The following is an 8,575-nucleotide window of genomic DNA, read 5'->3' as shown; positions in this document are numbered from 1 at the left end:
CCAATGATTGCATGCTTTTAGGATGTGTTGAATTAAGGAGCAACTTCTCCATGAGGAGGAGACAAATCAAACTAGTTGATGAGAACCTAATGATTAGAGTCACAAAAGAAGGAATTTCAACAGATATTGGGCATAATTGCTTGGGTCACATGAGTAAGAAGGGCTTAAAAATCCTCATTGGTAAAAATTTACAGTCAAGTTTGAAATATTATAATCTTCATCTTTGTGAGCATTGAATATATGGTAGACAAAGAAGGGTTTTGTTCCTTATAGGTGGCCATGTCAAAAAGAAAAAAAATGTTAGAATTGATACACTCATATGTGTTTGGGATTGTTAAAATTAAGTCATTAGGAGGAGAATAATATTTTGTAACATTTATAGATGATGCATCGAGGAAGGTTTGGGCCTACCCTATGAAAAGTAAAAGTGAAAATTTTGAAATGTTTCAAAAATCCATGTTGTTGTTGAAAGAGAAACTAAAAAATTGCCCATGCGCTTGAGAATAGATATGAGTGGAGAATATTGGTCAAATACATTAAAGGGATATTGTCATAGGTTTGTCATATAGCATGAGAATACTATGCTCAATAGAATGGTGTTGTAGAAAGGATGAATCACACTATTATGAAGAAAGTGAGGAGTATGTTGTCAAATTCTAGTTTGGAGAAACATTTTTGGGCAAAAGCAGTAAGGACAACTTGTTATCTTATAAATCAATATCCTACTACAACCATGGATGGTGGCATTCCTGAATAAGTTTGGATTGGTAAGAAGTTTAGTTATTTTCATTTGAAAATCTTTGGATGTGAAGGATTTGTACATATTCCCAGAGAAAATAGAAATAAGCTAGATGATAAATCTATGAAATGCATTTTTATGGGATATGAAGATGGAGAATTTGGTTATCATCTATGGGATCCAGTCAAACATAAATTTATTAGAATCATGGATGTTATATTTAATGAGTTAGAGATGTTTAAGAGGTTTGTAGGTCAGTTAGAGGTCAAGAAAGTTATTGACGGGTTTGAAGAACAACAAAATAACATCCCACCAATGAAATAAAATGGATAACAAATTCAAGAGAAAAAAGGAAAACACGGGAAAATGATGAACATCAAGAAGAAGGATCCTTGCAAGAGCATTTATAGGAGATTCAACCTAATAATGCACCAACACAACTAGTTTGTAGATCTTCTAGGCCTCATAAGCCTTCACAAAGGTATCCTTCTTCAAACTATGATCCAAGTGGATATTGGAGGCCACCCACCTATTCCACTTGGTCCCCCAACACTATTTCTTTCTACTTCCTTATTTCTAGCACTATTTCCTAATTTGGCAATTTTCTACTTTTGGTATTTTTTTGGGTCCTGAAATTTTGGAGTCATTTTGAGGCCCTAAACGGCCTTTTTTCTTTTTTTTTGAAATTGGAAAAAGGGTGGTCAACAACCTTTTCATTTGTGGTCCTTGTTGGCTACCTATACCAATAGGTTTCATATTTCATGATTGGCAAAGAAAGTTCCAAATATGCTTTGCTTTGTTGATGCAAAGATCCCATATTTCCAAGAGAAGACAATGTGTGTATATAGCTTGTTGTGGACTAAATTTTGATGGATGGTCCAACAGCCTAATCTGGATCATGCCATGTTTCAATTTTCTGCTGTAGAATAGAGAAAGAAGTCTGTCCAAACTGTTTAATCTTGGCAGACCAGTAGCTTAGGTAGAGAATTAAGGTTCCCAACTGCTTAATCTGGGACCTTGGAAGAAATAAGGGTAGTGCTAGATAGGCAATCAAAAGAAAAAGCCAATGGAAAAGAAAAGGCACATAAGGGTCTGCAAGTCCAAGTGCACCCTCCAAGAAGAAACAAAAAATGCTAGGCAAGTAGATGGGTAGGTAGATGGGGCTACAGAAGTGGCATTCCTTTCAAACTGAAACTTGCTGGTCAAGATAAGAAAAGTAACACAATGGATCATGTCTAACTCCCTTTTTCCCTGTTTTACACTCATAACTAACATCCCTACACCAGTTGTGGTTATGAAAGAATTCAAGGTTTTTTGTTGTTTCTGGTTTCCTTTAAGAGCCACATTTCTTGTCTAAAATTCTTTTCATTTTGATCTACTCCCTAAGCTAAGTGGTTTTCAAATAAACTTAGTGATTTCACTCCTCATTCACCTTTTCCATCCATATTAACCCCTAACTTCTATTATTTAAATCCCCTATGTTACCTTTTCCCTACTATCATAACACTATGGTGTATAAACCCCAAGCATTGTATAAATATCCCTCCCCTTGGCATTATAGCCATATGTTCACAGTCAGGGATTAAATTGGCACCAGGCCAGTTTAAGAACCCTAAACCCTACCCCTCTTCCCCCCTTCAAGAAGTCATTTGACCCATTTAACCCCTTCATATGCTAAAAACCTTGTAAAAACCCCATTACTATAGCCCTAACCCGCTTCGTTTGCGAAATACCCACCAAAAACCCACTTTTTCATCTTATCCAAAGTTCTGGCGCTATGCGCATTTTTACAAAATTACATGAAAAACCCACTTTTTACCGTTTACCCAAAGTTTGGCGCAGAAGCGCGTTTTCACGAAATACATTGAAAAAACAATACAAATCCGCGAGATTCTAAAGTTTCCACCGGGCGCAATTTCCAAAGAAAATATTATTTAATTGCCCGCCCGACGCTGTATCGTCCGGAAGAGTTATTGACCCGTCAACCGTCCGATCGGGCGCCTTTCATCCAACGGCCCTCGTGCATATCGGAGCGGCCCCGACGTCCGAAAGATAGCCTCCGATATCTGTCAGAGGGTGACGTCAGGCCTCCGCCACGCGTCACCCCCACAGTGTATCGGAGCCCCCTCTGACATTTCCGCTTCCGTATGGAAGGCGGTGCGATACGATACCGCTTACGGTTTCCGGTCTCCGCCAACCCGCCATGCCAGCGTCACTGCCATCGTCATCGCCGCGTCGGCGCCCCCGTCCGCCTTTGCTCCACCTGTCTGCCACCTCACCATCCCCGTGGACCTCTCTTATGCCGCCACGTCACCCGATGACGTCATGCTGACGTCATCCGACCTTGACCCCACCTGATGACGTCATGCTGACGTCATCCAAAAAAAAGCGCCAATGTTCCAAAAAATCCATATTTTGGCCAAAATTTCGCGTTTTTTGCACTTTTTGCAAAAACGACTGTTGTTTTCTCTGCATGTTTTTTACGTCCAACCGCACGCCAACCTGCTGAATTCGACCTGGAGGACTACTGGCGCGCCATTTCTACCTGCATTCTTGACCATTGCTGACTGTATATCAGGTATTTATCCGTGCAAATCCTTTCTACGCCCGGTTTTGTCTGTAAATTCCCAAATTAACTTAAAGCAGTGGAAAAATAGATAATTCACCGGCGAATCCCCTCTGCCTGGTTCCCAGTTGCACCTAGAACGTCGAAATTCACCAGCTAAGCCTCGTTCACCTGAAATTTCATTAAAACTGCATTCTGTTCGCGCATTCGCGAACTGGTGACCCACACTGTACCAACTTGCTGCAAAAGAGGGAGCAAGGCCAGACATTTGCCTCATTCGTGTTCTAAGCAGTATTTCAATTGCTGCAACTCACCTTTGTCCTCTGTTCCTGAGTAAATTCACCTTCCTGATTATAGAAAAACTCTTTGGTATTATTCTACACAGCAACACTAGTCCATAAACAGCAGAATCCTAAAAAGAAATCATGAATCCACCAGTAGCCCCGGTGGCCTTGAATGTTGCTCCACTAAATGCCCCACAGAGAGAATTGGAGTGGCAACCTCTAGCAGACCTCGATTATCAAATATCAGAGGAAATGTTGTCGAGGACCAAGTTCCACATCGACCTGCTAAATGAATTGAAGACTAAACATGAGAGTGGGACAGATGTACTGGGCATATGGGATTCTTTCCTCCCCATCTTCAAACTCCCTCAGGTCAGACAGTTCCCTGACCTCATTCACCTATGTGCTGAATGTTATGACCCTACTCAGAGGGTTGTGCTTGACCCTTCAGGCTCAGTCGTTTTCTATATCACCCCTGAAGCCATCAAAGAGATGCTGCACTTCAGGACTCAGAAGAAGCTAGTTCCTCTATCATTGATAGACTTGATAAATCAAGGAGCTAGATTGACTGATGCTCAGGTCACCAAACTCAATCAGCTGTACATTGGCTCTGACACTGTGCAGAATCCTCCTATTAACCAAGTTTACTTCAACCAATTGGGCAGAGATTTAGCAGACATGATTAGCCCCATCCTGGGCTATAATTCAATTGAACATGTTGATGAAACTGTGCTGGTGATGATGCTTATGTTTGCTCCTGGCAAGTCTCCTATCTGCTATGACTATGCCACCTACATATCAGACAAAATACATGAGCAATTGATGAACTTGTCAAGAGAAAGGGTGTTCAGATACACCTCCTACATCTACCATTTGATTTTGTACTATCAACATGAGAAATTTCATTTTGCTATCAAAAAGGTAGATGCCCATGGCAATCCCAGGTCAGTGGTTTATTGGTCCTCTGTCTTCCATCACAGAGCTCACTCTCCATATACTTACTGTGAGTTCATAGATCTTTTCATCCACCCAGCCATGTCTCTATTGATGAGCTCGCCTCCTCCAAGACTGACTGATGATATGCAGAGAATTCTTCAGTTGTCTAAATTATACAGCATTGGGGACTGGTACTTCTACCAGAACCACACAGTTATAAGGATATATGGGTGTGAATTGCCTCCCTACAGATTGCCCAAATATGTGCCCATGAGATTGTTTGCCCTGGAATACTTCAGGCAATTTGGGAATGCTGATGTGCTGCACTTTTCAGGCAGAGGTAAGAAAGCACAACTGAAGGTCAGGAACCAACTTGGCCACTTTATCTACAACAAAAGGGAAGAAGGTTGGAAAGAGGCGGATAGCATGTTAGAATCCCTTGGCTTGCAAACTAGTTTCCTTTGGAAACCTTATGACCCCAATCACTTCATAACTTTAAGAAGGGTCAAGTATAGGTTGTCTGGTTATGATCATGTAAGGATTCCTCATATAGAAAAGTATGCAAATCAAGTGAAATGGAGGAGGGGAACCTTAGAGGAGCCTCTCACACAAGAAGAGTTAAATCAGAGAGCTCTAAGAAATCTGAAAAAGATGGCTGACCTAGAACTTTGTCCACAGGTGTTCAATCTTCCAAGCAGTCAAGAGGGAGCAGCTGCCTCTTCCTCCACAGCAGATCAGCAAAAAGCCAAAGCTACTGGGAAAATCTCTACCAAAGGAAAGGAAAAGGAAATGGAACCAGAACAACCACCTCATGAGGAGGTGCAGCAGTACAACAGCAAGAACAGGGGCAACAAGAGAAAGAGCAGCCATTACAACAAGAAAAGGCATCTGAAGCCCCAATTTCCACTGAGCAGCAGGCTCAGGACACAGTGCCTCCTAGGCCAGAAACGACAGTGGAGGCCTCAGTCCTCCAAACCCCACAAAAAGAAGACATAAGCAGAAAGAGGGACAGAGAGACTCCCCTAACCACATCAATAAGTCATGGGGAGAAAAGGCATAGAATGAATCCCCTCTCTGAGGAAGAAATGCCTATTGGGCAATCTTTGGGCATGGGCCCACCAAGCATGGAGGCCTCTGCAAGTTCCTTCCAGCAGGGACAAGACAGAACAGTGGGAGGAGAAGTCAGCTCCTCAAGCCACCAAAGAGAAGGTGAACTGGGCATCAAACAGCAGTTCATTGACATAAAGAGGAGAAGTGAGCCAATAAAAATACAACTATATAATCATTTGTTGAAGATGGCTCCTACTAACCAGCAAAGACTCATGTCTGCATATGATGTAAATGAGGGCAAGATGATCATGAGTCACTTCATGCCAACTACATTGCAACCACAGTCTCCTTCAGACTACTTGACGACCAATCTTGAGGTCCTTGCCAAAGACATCCACCCAATGGACAAAATCGAATTGCATAAGCAAACAGGTGAGATGGTGTATGCCTCCTTGGCAGACAAGACATTGGATAATTATAGGCTAGTAAATAGCCTAAATAATACAGTTGCTCAACTGGAGTTGGAGAGAGCATCCTCTCAAGCAAAGGACAATAGGATCAGGTCCTTAGAAGATATAATCATAGAGATTGGGCATGACCCCAAGGACATCAAGGGCATACAAGAAATATTGAAATTAAGGGATGCAGACATGGCAGTTTTGAGGAGAAAGATCAAAATCCCAGCAACAATTCACCCTCAAACAGATGAAGTTGCCCAGCAAAGACATGATCAAGATGTTGCAGCTTTGCTGGTATCTTTATACAAACAGCTCATCCAAACACAAGAGAAGCTGGGAGAATCAGAGGCTGCACAGGCAGCATTACAAGCAGCATTACAGCAAAAGGAAGGAGGTCAAACATCTCAGCCTCCTCCAGAAATAATTAATCTTGAGGAGCCTCCTCAAACTACTGCCCCTCCCATACAGCAAACAGAACGGGCAGCACCTTCTACCTCAGCACCAGCACCGAAAACAGAGCAGGCTCCAAGCCTGGATATGCAGAAGCTCAAGAATGAAATCCAAGCCCTGGAAGCCCAAATGTCAGAGTTAAAAGAGGCCAGGGAAAATTTGGTCAAGTTGAATGAAAGATATGACAAATCCAAGCAGACTGTAGCAGAAAAGGGCAGGGAAATAAAGGCCCTTAAAGATAAGATAAAAGAGCTGGAGAAGGAGCTCACACTTGATAAAGTGACAGCTGAGCTCAAGACAGTCCTATGGGCCAACATTGGCCAATCCATAACTGATCAATGGCAATACATTGAGACAATTCATGGGCAAATAGAGCTCATAGGAAAAGCACACAGAGAAATCCAGAGATCAAGGGCCTCTCTAGGCAATATGTCTGAAGTTGCCAACAGGATGATCAATGTGCTTAATAATAGAACAAGTGCTCAGTTAGCAACTATGGGAATCTCCAACAGGACTGAGACTATTTTGTTGATAAAGAGGGTCCTAACACTGAGAAGTCTAGTGCAGACACTAGAGAGAAGGACCCAGGATATGCAGACCGAGGTCAATAGATTCATGGACAAATTTGTGGCATTGCAAAACAGAGGTCTCCCTGGCTTGCTGAACAGTGCAGGAAGGCTACTTACACATGAGCAGTATGCCAAGAGGGTCAACACATTCGCCACAAATCAGATCACTGAAAGGCCCAGCACCTCAGAGGAAACAGGGCCAGCTACAGGACAAAGTCTCTACAACAAGGTAGAGAATTTATTCTTTATAATGAATGAAATTAAACATCTGTTTGAAGTGCCTCCAAACTTCTACAAATACACAGAGGCAGATGAGACTTTGGAGGCAATTCTTAGACATCAATTGCCCACACAAGAATACTGGACCAAAATGATACAGCTGATATTGTAAGCCAGAGCCTGTAAATCAAGCTCTTTTGTTCAAATTCATAAGTGGTCATGCACAGGAAAACTTAGTAAGATCAGCATGCATGAAAAGGGAAGGGCTGAGCCAACTCAGCAGATCATATTCGGCCAACAAAGCAAGATTGACAGCTAACAGGTGACAGGGCTGAGAAGCTACAGCACGACAGCCATAAAGGCACATTTCCAGCATTAAAGCAGAACGTTCAGACCGACTCAGTGGCCTCCAAAGGTCAAAGTATCTCCTGACAGATATAAAGAGCATTTATTTTGTATTCAATGATGTAATAACTTTCTTATCTACTATCTTGAAAAGTTGGTGAACGCATTCATTTCTCAGATGACTCAATGCTTCAAATATTTTGTATGAGCGTTTGTATATATTGCCCCTCGCATAAGTTTGCAGGGGTTGTTGTTGATTTCTCTTCAAGAGTTCTTTGTTGTAAAGTTTCAGAGTTTAATACAAAGGCCGATGAAATTTCCAAAGCACTGTGTTCCCTGAGTTTTGTGGAGTGTTGCTGAATGTTACAGGATTCCTGCGTATTCTCATGGCACAATAAGTCTTCTATAAACTTTCGTTATGTGTTTTTGTTACCTTTTCATGGCTCGTTCATGCTTCCATTTTCTATAGTTTAATAGCAGAGAAAAAGAATAGTTTCAGGATTTATTCACAGGATACCCTGAACTCAATCTATGCTGTTATGAATGTTTTCTTCAGTTGTAGACATAAGGTGTAATTCTTAAATGCTGCACTTTCAAACTATAGCTTTCTCAGTGATTGTTGTTTCAGGAATTCAAGTTTGCTCCTATACAACATATCCCTTTCTCACATCTCAGCTTAGTGGAGAATTCTTAACTGCTTTTCACTGGTTGAACACACCTCATAATCACAATTTCAGAACTGTTCCTTGAGATATTTAAATGGCCCTGCAATATCAGCAAACCTACACAATACTCCAGACAACATTTAGCTACAGACTCCATTGCCCAATGGACTAATACTCTTTAAAAACTTGCACCTTTGATGCAGAAGACATCCCTCAACCAAAACATAAAACAAAACCCTGAGCATAATAGCTAGCCTAAAAACACTATCAAAACCAGAGACAAATCATAAAGAG

This window comes from Pinus tabuliformis, chromosome 1_1 (assembly GCF_031772625.1).
Source record: "Pinus tabuliformis cultivar Carrire ecotype Pingquan chromosome 1_1, CPIR1, whole genome shotgun sequence".
In the NCBI taxonomy this organism is placed as follows: domain Eukaryota; kingdom Viridiplantae; phylum Streptophyta; class Pinopsida; order Pinales; family Pinaceae; genus Pinus; species Pinus tabuliformis.
The sequence above is the reverse complement of the archived record's forward strand: the minus strand, read 5'-3'. Positions refer to the sequence as shown.